At 41.0% G+C, this 17,750-nt stretch overlaps 1 pseudogene; it reads left to right on the forward strand.

Annotated features, from left to right (window-relative positions):
- Nucleotides 1–1,596: 1,596 nt before the first annotated feature.
- LOC148775593 (histone-lysine N-methyltransferase SETMAR-like) lies at nucleotides 1,597–17,137 on the forward strand (annotated as a pseudogene).
- Nucleotides 17,138–17,750: the final 613 nt, after the last annotated feature.

The raw sequence follows: 17,750 nt of genomic DNA on the forward strand, positions 1-17,750 counted from the left end.
TATATATTAAAATGTAAGAAAATGCTTATCTCCAATCAAGCACCATTGTGACTCTTCACACTATTTGAGACATAGAGTCATGATCAGAAATTAAAAAGGAGAATATGCTAAAGCCAACCAAGGACCTGAGAGGGGAGGAAATCTCCACTCTGCAAACCTATACCTTCTGAAACAATGATTTATGCTAGGTTCTCAAAGTGATGATCTGAAGGAATCCTGATGCAAAGAAAAAAGTTACTCATGTCTGATATAGGGCCATTCATTGGCTTCCATTTAAGGGTACACTCTCTACTCCTCCACAGCCAGTGAAAACATATAGTACAAAGAAGAACAATCAAAAGACTTGGATTTTCAGAGCTGGGAGACAGGAGTGCTCACTCTGCTATCTTTGTGCCCCAAACATACTCTTAAGTTTCAGGTCAAATGACCATGTCTCCAGAAGAAATCATGAAACAGAAAAACTATATAGAAAGCAGATGTTCTTGAATAGATGGATATTTCCTTTTGTTCTTTAAAAATAGTCTCCCTGAGAGTTGGAGGAGCCTCTGAATAGGATAAAGTTGAAATAGTGATAAAAACAGAACCCATGCACAATACAGCACCTGTCTCTGACATCACTGCATCCTTGATAACTGTGTAATGTTAACATTTGTTCAATGCTTTTCATATTTGTTCAATAAGTCCATTAAAATTTTTAACTAACAAGCATTAAATATTAACTTTTATTTTCAGGCAAAATTCTTGTGTATAAACAAATAATTTTTTATCAATTCCTCAGGCATTTAAGCAGAGTGATTCAGTTCAGTTCAGTTCAGTTCAGTCGCTCAGTGGTGTCCGACTCTCCATGACCCCATGAATCACAGCACGCCAGGCCTCCCTGTCCATCACCAACTCCCGGAGTAAACTCAAACTCATGTCCACAGAGTCGGTGATGCCATCCAGCCATCTCATTCTCGGTCGTCCCCTTCTTCTCTCACCCCCAACCTTTCCCAACATCAGAGTCTTTTCCAGTGAGTCAACTCGTCGCATGAGGTGGCCAAAGTATTGCAGTTTCAGCTTTAGCATCAGTCCTTCCAATGAACACCCAGGATTGATCTCCTTTAGAATGGACTGGTTGGATCTCCTTGCAACAAGGGATTCTCAAGAGTCTTCTCCAACACCACAGTTCAAAAGCATCAATTCTTCGGCAATCAGCTTTCTTCACAGTCCAACTCTCACATCCATACATGACCACGGGAAAAACCATAGCCTTGACTAGATGGACCTTTGTTGGCAAAGTGATGTCTCTGCTTTTAAATATACTATCAAGGTTGGTCTAAATGCAATTCAGAGACGGTGTCAAGAGTTCCCTACAAAATGGCTAGACACAAGTTGGGAATGAGGGTAGATGGAAACATATGAATGTGGTTTTCTGTGATAGTAGTGGAGAGTAAAGTGCCATCAAGGTGGAGTCAGGATCAAAGTGTCAATGAGTTGAGGTCAGTGAGGGAGATCTTAGGAACACTGGAGTAGGGTGATAAAGTTCATAGGGATGAGGATCATATAGTCATCAAAAGTGGGAGATGCTGGGCCCAGTGGAGGTCACAGGGATTAGAAATGGCCAGCATTGTAAGGTCACTGGAGGTAAGGTTCACATGATCAGCAAAAAGAGTCTTTCAGAGTCACTGAAAATGTGGATATGGAAACAAAGGAATTGGGGATCCCCACATCAATAGATGTAGTGAATTTCCAGAGTGATTTAAGCAAGAGAGGACAAATCCTGCAGGAATGGGACTAGGAGAGTGGTGGATTCTAGGACAAGATAAATAACACAAATAAGATGTGAGTTGTTTCTCAGGTGGCACCAATGGTGAAGAACTCACTTGCCAACGCAGGAGATAAAAGAGACGGCAAAGTTCAATCACTGGGTTCGGAAGATCCCCTGGAGAAGGAAATGGCAACCCACTCCAGTATTTTTGCCTGGAAAATTCCATAGACAGAGGAGCCTGGTGGGGCACAGTCCATGATGGCACAAAGAGTTTGGCATGACTGAGCACCAGCATATGCTTTCAAAAAGATGGAAATTTGCACTAAGAAGATTTTCATTTAGGTCTCTAAGTGAACGAAGTGTATTATGGACTATTATGGACTAAATATTTCTGTCATCCCTAAATCCATAGGGATTTAAGGCAGACTTATATGTCTTTTCATTTGGAGGAGATATCAAGATTGAAGGCAAAAGGAGAAGAGGGCAGCGGAGGATGAGATGGTTAGATAGCATCACTGAGTTTGAGCAAACTCCAGGAAACAGCAATAATGGTAGTTAACATGGAGGCTGGGGCTACCTGCTAATGATCACTAGTGTCCTCTACTCCTGAACAAGATACTGAATTTCTCCAAGGTCCATGGGATACAGATTGGATCCTCTGCCCAACAGAGTTTCCTCACCCCTTCCACCTCCCATCCCTCCCACCGCTCACCCCGACCATTTCAGCAGAGACAACTGGAAATATACTGCCAGAAGGAGGAATGAGGGGAAAGTAAAAGAGCTTGCCCTGGGATGTCAGCAAAACAGGTCAGCAAACAGTACACTATCAGGTCATTAATGTATGGGGGCGTTCTGAAGACTCCACAAAAGCACAGCCACAAGAAGCAGCCATTGTATATTAAACAACTAAAAGAAAAATCACAAATAGCACCAGCTACCCTTCAGCTCTCATCCCTCAAACCAAATAATGAGAGTAGGAGGAGGAAAGGGGGAAAGGAAGTAAAGAAATGAGAAAAAGAAAACAGGCCATGACACACTTACTCCCTACTGTCCTATGAAATTGTAAACCAGGCCTGAACTTGATGGAGGTGGCGAAAGGTGGTCAAAGAGCCAGCTTAGGATTTAATGAGAGATGGAAGTTTTGATAGTAGATAGGACTAAACTTTTTAATGCCAAGACTTTAGATATTCTAATACCAAAAATGACTAGAAAAGTCACTTTCCCAAGAATATTACCAGGAATGGGGGCGGGAAAACCAAAATAACATGGTGGCAAGCAAGGGCAGAGATAAATAAAGGAATATTCCAATTATACACCACTGACTCCAGCTCATTCAATGAACAGGTTACACACAGATGAAGAAAAATGAGGAAGAGGGGCAAGAGGAGATACAAACTGGCAACACAGATGACTCTCTTCTGGAAAAGGAAGGGGCTGCTTCCAGGAGATGTTTTCAATTACTTCTCATTATTAACTAGTACAATATTGTGATATAATAATAAAGATATATGCAGTCTTTGTCCAGGTTCCTGGAGCAGAGCTCCTAGAATTCTTGGAACTTCATGAGTTACAGGGATGAGAGGAGCCTCTTTTGTTACTCCTAAAAAGTCCCTGTTGAGAATACTTGAGTTTATGTTAATGAGGTGACTCTGCATGAGCCACCTAGATAGTTTCAGGATGGAGGCAGCTTGCCAAAGAAACCATGTGATTAGAGGGTTGGGACTTTCAGTTCCAAATCCCCTCACACCTCCAGGAGGGAAATGGGATAGAGACTGAGTTAATCCAGAGTTGCCAATGATTCAATCATGCTTATGTCATAGGATCTCCATAAAACCGTAAAGGAAAGTGTTTGCAGAGCTTCTAGGGTGGTGAACACCCCCACATGCAGAAAGGTGGTATACCCCAACCTCCACAGTCACAGAAGCCCTTCTATTCAGGACACTCCGCCCCTCATTTTATGTGCCTCTTAATCAGGTTCTTCATTTATATATTTTCCACAAGGAGATCCAACCAGTCCATTCTGAAGGAGATCAGTCCTGGGTGTTCATTAGAAGGACTGATGCTAAAGCTAAAACTCCAATACTTTGGCCACCTCATGCGAAGAGTTGACTCACTGGAAAAGACTCTGATGCTGGGAGGGATTGGGGGCAGGAGGAGAAGGGGACAACAGAGAATGAGATGGCTGGATGGCATCACCAACTCGATGGACATGAGTTTGAGTGAACTCTGGGAGTTGGTGATGGACAGGGAGGCCTGGCGTGCTGTGATTCATGGGGTCGCAAAGAGTCAGACACGATTGAGTGACTGAACTGAACTGAACATCCTTTATAAGGCTATATAAATATGTATATCCTATATATATTTAGCTAGTAAATAAGAAAAGTTCCTGATTTCCATGTGTAGTCATACAAATTATCAAGCTAGAAGGGAGGGTCATGGGAATCCCAAATTTTAAAACAAGTCAGATAAATTGTGGGTAACTAGGGACCCAATTGGGAGAAGGCAATGGCGAGCCACTCCAGTACTCTTGCCTAGAAAATCCCATGGATGGAGGAGCCTCGTTGGCTGCAGTCCGTGGGGTCGCTAGGGGTCAGACACGACTGAGCGACTTCACTTTCTCTCTTCACTTTCACACATTGGAGAAGGAAATGGCAACCCACTCCAGTGTTCTTGCCTGGAGAATCCCGGGGACGGGGGACCCTGGTGGGCTTCTGTCTATGGGGTCACACAGAGTCGGACACGACTGAAGTGACGCAGCAGCAGCAGCAGCAGCAGCAGGGACCCAATTGGAGAAGGAAATGGCAACCCACTCCAGTGTTCTTGCCTGGAGAATCCCAGGGACGGCAGAGCCTGGTCGGCTGCCGTCTGTGGGGTCGCACAGAATCAGACACGACTGAAGTGACTTAGCAGTAGCAGGGACCCAATATTTGCAATTGCTATCTGAAGTGGGAGGGTGGTCTTGTGGGGGTGAGCCCTTAACAAGGAAGGTCTGAACTAACTCCAGTAGTTAGTGTCAGAACTGAATTAAATTTTAGGACACCCAGCTGGTATCTGTAGAGAATTAGAGAACTGTTTGGTACGGAAAACCCATATTTTTACTGTCAGAAGTGTTATATGGTTGGAAACAGATCTTAGTAATTATAACTAGACTTACATTGAAGAAAGTAGAGAAAACCACTAAGCAATTAGGTATGACCTAAATCAAATCCCTTACAATTATACAGTGGAAATGACAAATGGATTCAAGGAAATAGATCTGATAGATAGAGTGCCTCAAGAACCATGGATGGAGGTTTGTAACATTGTACATGAGGCAGTGATCAAGACCAGCCCCAAGAAAAAGAAATGCAAAAAAGGAAAATGGTTGTCTGAAGAGGCCTTTCAAATAGCCGAGAAAAGAAGAGCAGCTAAAGGCAAAGGAGAAAAGGAAAGATACATCCCTCTGATTGTTCAAAGAATAGTAAGGAGAGATGAGAAAGCCTTCCTAAGTGATCAGTGTAAAGAAATAGAGGAAAACAATAGAATGGGAAAGACTAGAGATCTCTTTAAGAAAATTAGAGATACGAAGGGAACAGTTCATGCAAAGATGGGCCCAATAAAGGACAGGAATGGTACAGACCTAACAGAAGCAGAAGATATTAAGAAGAAGTGGCAAGAATACACAGAAGTACTAGACATAAAAGATCTTAATGACCCAGATAACCACAATGGTGTGATCACGCACCTAGAACCAGACAACCTGGAGTGCTAAGTCAAGTAGACCTTAGAACAAAGCTAGTGGAGGTGACGGAATTTCAACTGAGCTGATATTGGAAATATCAAACCATAAAAGACGATGCTGTTAAAGTGCTGCACTCAATGAGCCAGCAAATGTGGAAAACTCAGCAGTGGCCACAGGGCTGGAAAAGGTCAGTTTTCATTCCAATCCCAAAGAAAGGCAATGCCAAAGAATGCTCAAACTGCCACACAGTAGGACTCATCTCACTCACTAGCAAAGAAATGCTCAAAATTTTCCCACCTAGGCTTCAACAGTACGTGAACCTATGGCTTCCAGATATTCAAGATGGATTTAGAAAAGGCAGAGGAACCAAAGATCAAATTGCCAACATCCAATGGATCACAGAAAAAGCAAAGGATTTCTAGAAAAACATCTACTTCTGCTTCATTGACTATGCTAAAGCCTTTAACTCTGAGCTGCTGCTGCTAAGTCGCTTCAGTCATGTCTGACTCTGTGCAACCCCATAGACAGCAGCCCACCAGGCTCCCCCATCCCTGGGATTTTCCAGGCAAGAACACTGGAGTGGGTTGCCATTTCCTTCTCCAAGACATGAAAGTGAAAAGTGAAAGTGAAGTGGATCACAACAAACTGTGGAAAATTATTCAAGAGATGGGAATTCCAGACCACATTACCTGCCTCCTGAGAAACCTGTGTGCAGGTCAAGAAGCAACAGTTAGAACGGGACATGGAACAATGGACTGGTTCAAAATTGGGAAGGAGTACGTCAAAGCTGTATACTATCACCCTGCTTATTTAACTTACATGCAGGGTTAAGTTCAGTTCAGTTCAGCGGCTTAGTTATGTCCGTCTCTTTGCGACTCCATGGACTGCAGCATGCCAGGCCTCCCTATCCATCACCAACTCCTGGAGTCCACTCAAACTCATGTCCATCAAGTTGGTGATGCCATCCAGCCATCTCATCCTCTGTTGTTCCCTTTTCCTCCTGTCTTCAATCTTTCCCAGCATCAGGGTCTTTTCCAATGAGTCAGCTCTTCACATCAGGTGGCCAAAGTACTGGAGTTTCAGCTTCAGCATCAGTCCTTCCAATGAACATTCAGGACTGAGTTCCTTCAGGATGGACTGGTTGGATCTCCTTGCAGTCCAAGGGACTCTCATCATGCAAAATGCTGGGCTGGATGAAGCACGAGCTAGAATCAAGATTGCTGGGAGAAATATCAATAATGTCAGAAAAGCAGATGACACCACCCTTATGGCAGAAAGTGAAGAGGAACTAAAGAGACTCTTGATGAAGGTGAAAGAGGAATGAAAAAACTGGCTTAAAACTCAACATTCAAAAAATGAAGATCATGGCATTCGGTTCCATCACTTTACGGCAAATAAATGAGGAAACAATGGAAACAGTGACAGATTTTATTTTCTTGGGCTCCAAAATCACTGTGGATGATGACTGCAGCCATGAAACTGAAAGACATTTGCTCCTTGGAAGAAAAGTTATGACAAACCTAAACAGCATACTAAAAAGCAGAGACACTTCTTTACCACCAAAGGTCCTATTGTCAAAACTATGGTTTTTCCAATAGTCATGTATGGATGTGAGAGGTGGACCATAAAGAAGGCTGAGTACCAAAGAATTGATGGTTTTGAACTGTGGTGTTGGAGAAGACTCTTCAGAGTCCCTTGGACTTCAAGGAGATCAAACCAGTCAATCCTAAAGGAAATCAATCCTCAATATTCATTGGAAGGAATGATGATTCATTGGAAGCTCCAATTCTTTGGCTACCTGATACAAAGGTATCATTGGCAAAGACTCTGATGCTGAGAAAGACTGTCAGCAGGAGGAGACGGGGACAACAGAGGACAACATGATTGGATGGCATCATCAATTCAATGGACATGAGTTTGCGCAAGCTCTGGGAGGTGGTGAAGGACAGGGAAGTCTGGTGTGCTGCAGTCCATGGGATTGCAAAGAATCGGACACAACTGAGTGGTTAAACTACAACAACAAAATCTATTTGGGATGTCAAGAGCATTATTACCTCCATCTTATTTCTTTGCACATTTCTTTTGTAAAAGATTCTAATCGCCCTCTTGACAACAAATGCCTTTCACAGACTAAGGGAAAGTCCTAATCATGCCATCTTCATCTGCATCCTCATCTCCAACTTTGTTGTGCCTGATAACTACAAACCCTGTGCTCTTTTCCTTCACCTCTAGACTCTAAACCTTTCAGGTTTAAGGAAGTCTGAAGATTAGAGGGAAACAGACTGGAGAAACTGCCTGGTCATATGACATCATACAGGTCTTGAATTCTCAACATCCTTATTCATTTCCAAAATCCCCTTACCATACTGAGGAATGACACTTTTGAAGCTTGATCATACATTCAGTACAATTTACAGAGCACCTATTATGGATAGTGTACTCTGACAGGTACAAAGTCAGAGTACACTGCATGTGAACTACCACTATTAATTTCCTCTTGTTACTGTAACAAATTGCCACAGATTTGGTGACTTAAAGCAATAGGTTAATTCTCCTATAGTTCTAGAGGTGATATGTCCAAAATTGGGTCTTATGGGGCTAAACACAAATTATTGGCAAAACTGCATTCCTTATGGAGGCTCTAAAGGAAAGTCTGTTTTCTTGCCTTTTCCAGCATCTAGAGGCTGCTCTTCTTCGTCAGCTCACAATCTCCTTCCATCTTCAAAGCTGTCAGTGACGAATCAAGTTGTCCGCATGCAACATCACTCTACCTCTGACCCCCATACCTCCCTCTCATAAGGACCCTTCTGATCACATTCATCACAACTGGATAACCCATGATAATCTCCCAATCTCAATATGTTAGTCATATCTGAAAAATGCTTTGTGCCATGCAAAGCAATATATTCACAGGTTCTCGGGATTAGAAAATGGATATCTTTTTTGGGGGGGATCCTTTATTCATTATATCACACCTACTCATAGAATGAAAGAGAAATAACTCTTGGAGAGTCAGGAGGCTATAAAGGTGTGATTTCTTTAAACCTATTTTTAACTGAAATATCAGTTATACTACCGAAAGAAACAAAAAACAACACAAATTACACATGTACAGCTCAGGGAATTATTCCATAACAAACACAACAATTTAAACACTATGGAGGAAAAGTTACAGAACATCACCAACCTCCTAGAATCATCTCCCTCACATGTCTTCTTCTAATAACTATACCCTCTCTAATCCAGAAGTTCAACACCATAGATGAGTTCTGTTTTTGAACAGGCAAATTGAATGATTCAGTGTAATTGCTTTGTGTCTGACTTTTATTCACTCAACAATGTTTGGGAAATTTATCTGTTACTAAATGGAGCTGCTGCTAAGCTGCTGCTAAGTCACTTCAGTCGTGTCTGACTCTGTGCGACCCCATAGATGGTAGCCCACCAGGCTCCCCCGTCCCTGGGATTCTCCAGGCAAGAACACTGGAGTGGGTTGCTATTTCCTTCTCCAATGCATGAAAGTGAAAAGTGCAAGTGAAGTTCTCTCAGTCGTGTCCGACTCTCCGTGACCCCATGGACGGAGGACCAGGCTCCTCCGTCCATGGGATTTTCCAGGCAAGAGTACTGGAGTGGGGTGCCATTTCCTTCTCCAATGCATGAAAGTGAAAGTGAAGTCGTTCAGTCATGTCTGGCCCTCAGCGACCCCATGGACTGCAGCCTTCTAGGCTCCTCCATCCATGGGCTTTTCCAGGAAAGAGTACTGGAGTGGGGTGCCATTGCCTTCTCCGATAATATTCCATTATGTATCACAATTAATTTATCCATTACACTACTGACAAATATTTGAATTTTCTTCAGCTTGTGTTTATTTAAATACTGCTGCTCCAAGAATTCTTGCACATGTCTTTTGTTGCATTTACTCACACATTTCCTTTAGGTATATACCAGGAGAAAAATTTTGGGGTCATAGTTTATCTACATATCTAGATATCTCTTCAACTTTAGGAGAGAATACCAGGGAATTTTTAAAGTAGCTGTACAAATTTATAACCTTACTAGCAATATATGAGTGTTCCAGTTGCTTCTCATATTTATTAACACTATTATCAGTCTTTTAAATTTCAGCCACTCTGGACATGTAGTACTAATAACTCACTATAGTTTGCATTTCCCTGATTACTACTGAGACTGGACTTCCTTTACTCCTTGTGACTATTTGAATATTCACTTTTATAAACTGCCTGCTCAAGTCTTTCATCCATATTCATTTCGTGGTGATTTTATAGTTCTTTCCATATTCTGCATGTAGGCACTTTATCAGATATATGTTGCATAATGACTTCTCTACCAAAGAAAAACTACATAAAATTGAAATTTGAATGTCAATTGATTTGTTATGGATTCAGCTATTATTTCCAAACTTGTAACTATCAATTCATCCAATACAGGTGCCCCCTAAGCACACAAAGCAAAATTAACAGGTATAAAGGGAGAAATTAACGTTAATATAAAAAAAGTACAGGAATTTAAAAGCTCACTTACATCACTGGACAGATGATCCAGGCAGAAAATTAGTAAAGAAATATGGGCCTTAAACATTGCATTTGATCAGGTTGACTTATTAGATACACAAAAAATATTTCATTCAAATAAAACACAATACATATTCTTTTCAAGTGCCCAAGGAACATTCTCAACAATAAATCATATGCAACTCCACAAAACAAGTCTTAGTATATTTAAGAAAACTAAAATTATATCAACTATCTTGTCTGACCACAACAGGATAAAACATGAATATAACCAAAGAAAACTAGAAAAACCATAAACTTGTGATCTAACCAACATGCTGCTGCTGCTGCTGCTGCTGCTGCGTCACTTCAGTCGTGTCCGACTCTGTGTGACCCCATAGACGGAAGCCCACCAGGCTCCCCCGTCCCTGGGATTCTCCAGGCAAGCTACTAAACAACAAATGGTTTCTTGAAGAAATCAAAGATAAAATCTAAAAAACAACCTCAAGACAACTGAAAATGAAAACACAGTGCTCCAAAACCTATGAGGCAGAACAAAAGAAGCTCTAACAGGGAGGTGTATAGTAATATAGGCCTACCTAAAGAAAACAAACAAACAAAAAATTCTCAAATAAACAAACTAACCTTATCCCTAGAGGAATGAGAATAAAAAGTGCAAAAAAAAAAAAACCCTGAAATTCATAGAAGAAAAATAATAAACTTGGAGAAGAAATAATTGAAATAGACTGAAAAACAAGTGAAAAGATCAATGAAACTAAGCTAGTTCTTTGATGAGATAAAATTGATAAACCTCTAGAGAAACACACCAAGGAAGAAAAAGAGAGACAAAATAAATGAAATCAGTAAAGAAAGAGAAGCTATTAATAAAGGTGGTTTTGTATTGTTCAACTTTGCTATTTTTAGATACTGGAATACATTCTTAAATAAATGTGGTTATATTGCACATCATTTTAAAGTGCATTTCTCACTTTATGTTATTTTGCTAATGACATTACTTACTTTCTGTGTATTTTATATTTATTTTAGACTATGGAAATTATATTAGACAAAAAGCAAATTCTAGCAATTTTCTTTTTTGAATTCAAAATGGGTTGTAATTTGGAGAGTTTTATAAATATTTTGAAGTGTTTCAATATATTAATAATTGGTTCCTTTATAATATTTTTTAATTCATTTTACATTAAAAAACTATTTTTCAGAAGAATAGAATTCATCAGTCTTGGTCAAAAGGCACAGAAAATGTTACGAACAGGTGGGCTGGATAATCAGCAAGGTTTCTTTCAAATGGATGAAGTTTTATAGCTATCATCTCCTCAAATGGGTCTACTATCCAACTTTTATCTGGCTTAAGGGTTTCTAAGATAGTGGGTAGGGAATAAAAGGGTGGGCTTCCCTGACAGCTCAGTTAGTAAAGAATCCCTCTGCAATGCAGGAGACCCCAATTTGATTCCTGGGTTGGGAAGATCCCCTGGAGAAGGGATAGGCTACCCAGTCCAGTATTCTTGGGCTTCCCTTGTGGCTCAGTTAGTAAAGAATCCACCTGCTATGTGGGAGACCTGGGTTCAAACTCTGGGTTGGGAAGATCCCCTGTAGAAGGGAAAGGTTACCAACTCTAGTATTCTGGCCTAGAGAATTCCATGGAATAAAGAAAGTTCCAACTCAGTGATGAAGAAATATGTCAGCTAGGGTAAGAGATAGACCCAAAGCAAAAGCAAGTCAGATACACTGCAAATACTACAGTCAGTGACATGTGTGAGTTCAGATTCACAAGAAGAAATGCACTAGAGAAATCTTTTTAATAATTTAGACTCGATAGCAAAAGATCACAGACAAAGGGATGTACTGTAAGAGGTACAATTAGTGAGATGTTTGGTGTTGAAGCATGATGAATGGAAAGTTGGACTATAAAGAAAGCTGAGCGCCAAAGAATTGATGCTTTTGAACTGTGGTGTTGGAGAAGACTCTTGAGACTCCCTTGAACTGCAGGGAGATCAAACCAGTCAATCCTAAAGGAAATTAGCCCTGAAAATTCATTGGAAAGACTGATGCTGAAGCTGAAACTCTAATACTTTGGCCACCTGATGCGAAGAACCAACTCACTGGAAAAGACCCTGATGCTGGGAAAGATTGAAGGCAGGAGGAAAAGGGGATGACAGAGGATGAGATGGTTGGATGGCATCACCGACTCAATGGACATGAGTTTGAGTAGGCTCCAGGAGTTGGTGATGGACAGGGAAGCCTGGCATGCTGAAGTCTGTGGACTTGTGAAGAGTCAGACACGACTGAGTGACTGAACTATGATGAAAGGTAGCTAACAAGCAATGTACATAGCCATATAGTAAATTCTCAACAAATATTTATCAGATGAAACAGAAAGGGGAAGATAAACAATTGATATAAGTGAAAGTAAAATCATCAAGGAACACAAACAAAAAAAATACAAGTTCTCTTTTTTACAAACTTGTATTGAAAGACTTTGCGGGGGTGGGGGGGGCGGTGAGAGCAGCACAGAACTAGGTTGGAGGTAGACAGGGAGAGGAGATAGAATACATGAATCACAGTCCTTCTCTGACCTTAAGTTCAGTTCAGTTCAGTTCAGTCGCTCAGTCGTGTCCGACTCTCCGCGACCCCATGAATCACAGCACGCCAGGCCTCCCTGTCCATCACCAACTCCCGGAGTACACTCAAACTCATGTCCACAGAGTCGGTGATGCCATCCAGCCATCTCATTCTCCGTCGTCCCCTTCTCCTCCAGCCCCCAACCTTTCCCAGCATCAGAGTCTTTTCCAGTGAGTCAACTCGTCGCATGAGGTGGCCAAAGTATTGCAGTTTCAGCTTTAGCATCAGTCCCTCCAATGAACACCCAGGATTGATCTCCTTTAGAATGGACTGGTTGGATCTCCTTGCAGTATAAGGGACTCTCAATAGTCTTCTCCAACACCACAGTTCAAAAGCATCGATTCTTCGGCGATCAGCTTTCTTCACAGTCCAACTCTCACACCCATACATGACCACAGGAAAAACCATAGCCTTGACTAGACGGACCTTGGTTGGCAAAGTAATGTCTCTGCTTTTTAATATACTATCAAGGTTGGTCATAACTTTCCTTCCAAGGAGCAAGCGTCTTTTAATTTCATGGCTGCAATCAGCATCTGCAGTGATTTTCAGTTCAGTTCAGTTCAGTCGCTCAGTCGTGTCCGACTCTCCGCGACCCCATGAATCACAGCACGCCAGGCCTCCCTGTCCATCACCAACTCCCGGAGTTCACTCAAACTCATGTCCACAGAATCGGTGATGCCATCCAGCCATCTCATTCTCCGTCGTCCCCTTCTCCTCCCGCCCCCAACCTTTCCCAGCATCAGAGTCTTTTCCAGTGAGTCAACTCGTCTCATGAGGTGGCCAAAGTATTGGAGTTTCAGCTTTAGCATCAGTCCCTCCAATGAACATCCAGGATTGATCTCCTTTAGAATGGACTGGTTGGATCTCCTTGCAGTATAAGGGACTCTCAAGAGTCTAATAAAGTCTGACACTGTTTCCACTGTTTTTCCATCTATTTCCCATGAAGTGATGGGACCAGATGCCATGATCTTTGTTTTCTGAATGTTGAGCTTCAAGCCAACCTTTTCACTCTCCTCTTTCACTTTCATCAAGAGGCTTTTGAGTTCCTCTTCACTTTCTGCCAAAAGGGTAGTGTCATCTGCATATCTGAGGTTATTGATAATTTCAGCAGCAGGCAGTTTATCTCACAATACAAGGAAATGAAGTAGAGAGGGGAAAGAACACACATGAGGAGAATAAGCCAAGCTGGAATTATCAATAGTCATCATTTCCAGAGGGAAGTGTCACCACAGAGGGTTATGCTGATTTCTATCCAAACTCCATGTCCCTCCCTCTATAGCCCTGGACCACTTCAACTTTAGTTGCATATAGCTTAGTGACTTATTTTCCTAAATTCAACTGCTTACAGGATTTCTCGTTTTCATTTGGGATGTTCTGATTAATTATATTCTTCAATATTCCAATGATTCAAATTTGGGAAACTCATGTTAACTAAGCCCAATATGATCACAATTCCATCTGTCCTAGAACACTGGATTGATCCAGAAAGGTGTGAAGACCCTGACCTAAGAGGAAAAAGAAAATCCAGAAGGAGGTAATCCCTATGATACTTCACAATATTCAGGATTCTAGGGACAGAAGCAAAAGTTGGCTTGGAATCCAATTGACAATTCCTTTTCACCATCATCACTAAATCTCCTGTTGAACACTTGATCCCTGTACAGGCTGCAGGGCATTGCTTCATGAAGGCATCAGCAGAATAAGATGCAGTCATTCAGAGTAGAGGAAAAAGCATGTTTTTCTATTTACAACTCTTCTGACACCAAAGCAATCCTATTCTCAAAATCTCTCAAAGACAGTGAGTAGCAAGGAGAAGGCAATGGCAAGCCACTCCAGTACTCTTGCCTAGAAAATCGCATGGACAGAGGAGCCTGGTGGGCTGTAGTCCATGGGGTTGCTACTAGTCGGACACAGCTGAGCAACTTCACTTTCACTTTTCACTTTCACACATTGGAGAAGGAAATGGCAACCCACTCCAGTGTTCTTGCCTGGAGAATCCCAGGGACGGCGGAGCCTGGTCAGCTGCCGTCTATGGGGTCGCACAGAGTCAGACATGACTGAAGCGACTTAGCAGCAGCAGCAAGGATTGGGAGGTAGACATAGCCTGGCCCAGTGTAAGCATAAGCAGGTGAATCATTTGCAAACAGTTTTAAAACAGTAATAAAACTGAAAGAAAGTCAATCTGATTTTCATCACATTGCATCACTATGCTAAACAATGTTAGTGATACAATAACTCTCAAAGAAAAATCTTTTGTTTTTCTAAGTGCTAAACAAATGATCATTTTGTCTTTCAACTGCTAAGTCATGTCCTACTCTTTGCAACCCATGCATTGCAGCACCCAGGCTCCTCTGTCCTCCACTATCTCCCAGAGCTCATATCAGGCACATTTTGTGCTTCCAACCCTTGTGGTAGAACATAGCGCTGCTTCTAAAACTATAAATTTAAAATAACCCTAGTCATGTAAGATTTTTCTCTCCTGAGTTATTTTTTGTTATGAGATAAAGTTTCAAATGAGGTCAATCAGACACAAAAGTATCTGCAAACAGCCAGAATATGCCTTGGACACCAGCAAGACACCAAGGTTTAAAATTGTTCCTTGACCATCAATCCACAAAATTGTATAGAAAGCCATTAACTATGCACCAACATAATGTAAGGAAAGTGACACAGACAAAAGGAATCAAATTATGAGTGCTGTCAGGAGAAGAAAATGACAGTCTCATACAGCCAAAGAGAAGAGATGACAGTCTCATACAGCCAAAAACATTAAGTTGGTGCAAAAGTAATTGTGGGTTTGCACTGTTGAACTTTACCATTTGATATTGGAATACATTCTTAAATAAATGTGGTTATGTTAGGTATCATGTTAATGTGCATTTCTTGCTTTATGGTTTTTTGCTAATGACATTACTTACTGTCTATTTTATTTTAGACTACAGAAAATATTTTAGACAAAAAGTAAATTCGATTGATTTTCTTATTCGAATTCAACATGGGTGGTAAAGCAGAAGAGACAACTTGCAACATCAACAAAGCATTTGGCCCAGTAACTGCTAACAAATGTACACAGCAGTGGTGGTTTAAGAAGTTTTGCAAAGGAGATGAGAGCATGGAAGATGAGGAGTGTATTGCCCAGTCATCAGAGGTTGACAATGACCAATTGAGAGCCATCATCAAAGCTGGTCTTCTTACAGCTACACAAGAAGTTGCCAAAGAACTCAACGTCAACCATTGTACAGTCATTTGGCATTTGAAGCAAATCAGAAACATGAAAAAAGTCGATAAGTGGGTGCCTCATGAGCTAACTGAAAAACAAAAAAATCGATGTTTTGAAGTGTCATTTCTTTTATTCTGTGCAGTAACAGCAAACCATTTCTTGATCAGATTGTGATGTGCAATGGAAAATGGATTTTATATGACAACTGGCAATGACCAGCTCAGTACTTGGACAGAGAAGAAGTCCAAAGCACTTTCCAAAGCCAAACTTGCACCAAGAAAAGGCCATGGTCACTGTTTGGTGGTCTACTGTTGGTCTGATCCACTACAGCTTTCTGAATCCCAGTGAAACCATTACATCTGAGAAACATGGTCAGAAAATTGATTTGTTTTTCAGTCACTAAGTCATGTTTGACTCTTTGAGACTCCATGGACTGCAGCACGCCAGGTTTCCCTGTCCTTCACCATCTCCTGGACCTTGCTCAAACTCATGTCCATAGAGGTCAGTGATACCATTCAACCATCTCATCCTCTGTCGTCCTCTTCTCCTCTTGCCTTCAATCTTTCCCAACATCAGGGTCTTTTCTAATGAGTTGGCTCTTTGCATCAGGTGGCCAAAGTATTGGAGCTTCACCATCAGTCCTTCCAGGAAATAGATGAGTTGCACCAAAAACTGCAATGCATGCAGCTGGCATTGGTCAACAGAAAGAGCCCAGTTCTTCTCCATGACAACACCTGACCACATGTTGCGCAACCAATGCTTCAGAAGTTGAAAGAATTGGACTGTGAGGTTTTGCCTCATCAATCATATTCACCTGACCTCTCGTCAACCAACTATCACTTCTTCAAGCATCTCGAAAACTTTTTGCAGGGAAAACGCTTCCACAACCAGCAGGAGGCAGAAAATGCTTTCCAGGAGTTTGAGAAATTCTGAAGCACACATTTTTACACTACAGGAATAAACAAATTTATTCCTAATTGGCAAAAATGTGTTGATTGTATTGGTTCATATTTTAATTAATAAAGATATGTTTGAGCCTAGTTACAATGATTTAAAATTTGTGATCTGAAACAGTTACATTTACATTTGCACCAACCTAAATGAATAAGGACGATGTTTGATGCTGTACAGTTTCACCATGTGGATATTCCTTTTTAAAATCTATGGATCAAATAACACCAGTGTCAATATTCAATTTCCCTGAATTTTGCAAAGAAGAAAATCTACCCAGTTTTTACCAGTGGAAATTTAGGATGAATTTTCTGATGATGATGCTATAGTGAAATGCAGAGATAACTGAAAGCTGTAAGAATGAATCCCAAATAAATGAGACATAGAGAATATTGCAATTTCTGGAATTTATTGTGAACTGTGGTTTGTATAATTTTCTGTCAACATATCCATATGTTTAAGACTTTTCCTATTTGCATAATTGTTGCTTCAGACTAAGGAAATTTTTCAAAATTAAAATTAACAAGAAGTGTTCTCTGGTTATCTAGAAGGAAAACAGAATGACAAATATAAACATGCTTTCTAACAAACATGAATATGTGTCTAGGGTTTCTGTAACAAAAATGTCACAAACTGGGCAGAAATTTACTATCTTATAGTTCAGAAGTCCAAAATCAACTTGTCCGCTAGGCCAAGCATTCTCTGAAGGATCTAGTGAAGAATCTGTTCCACATCTTGTGACTGAGACAGAGTAAAGGAGAGAAGTAGGTGATTAAATAGTTAATCCCACTAGGGGATTGCAAACAGAAAAATATGTGGGAGACCCCTGTAAGTTGATGATTACTCAAGAAAGCAGGTTTGCTTAACCACAAAACCAAGCAGGCTTGCTTAGCAACAAAACCATGTAATAGAAGCAAGAGACATGCCCCAAACAAGAAAACAATGATAGCATGAGCCCCACAT

This window comes from Moschus berezovskii, chromosome 14, assembly GCF_049115385.1.
Source record: "Moschus berezovskii isolate FMDL1 chromosome 14, NW_MosBer_1.0, whole genome shotgun sequence".
NCBI classification, from domain to species: Eukaryota; Metazoa; Chordata; class Mammalia; order Artiodactyla; family Moschidae; genus Moschus; species Moschus berezovskii.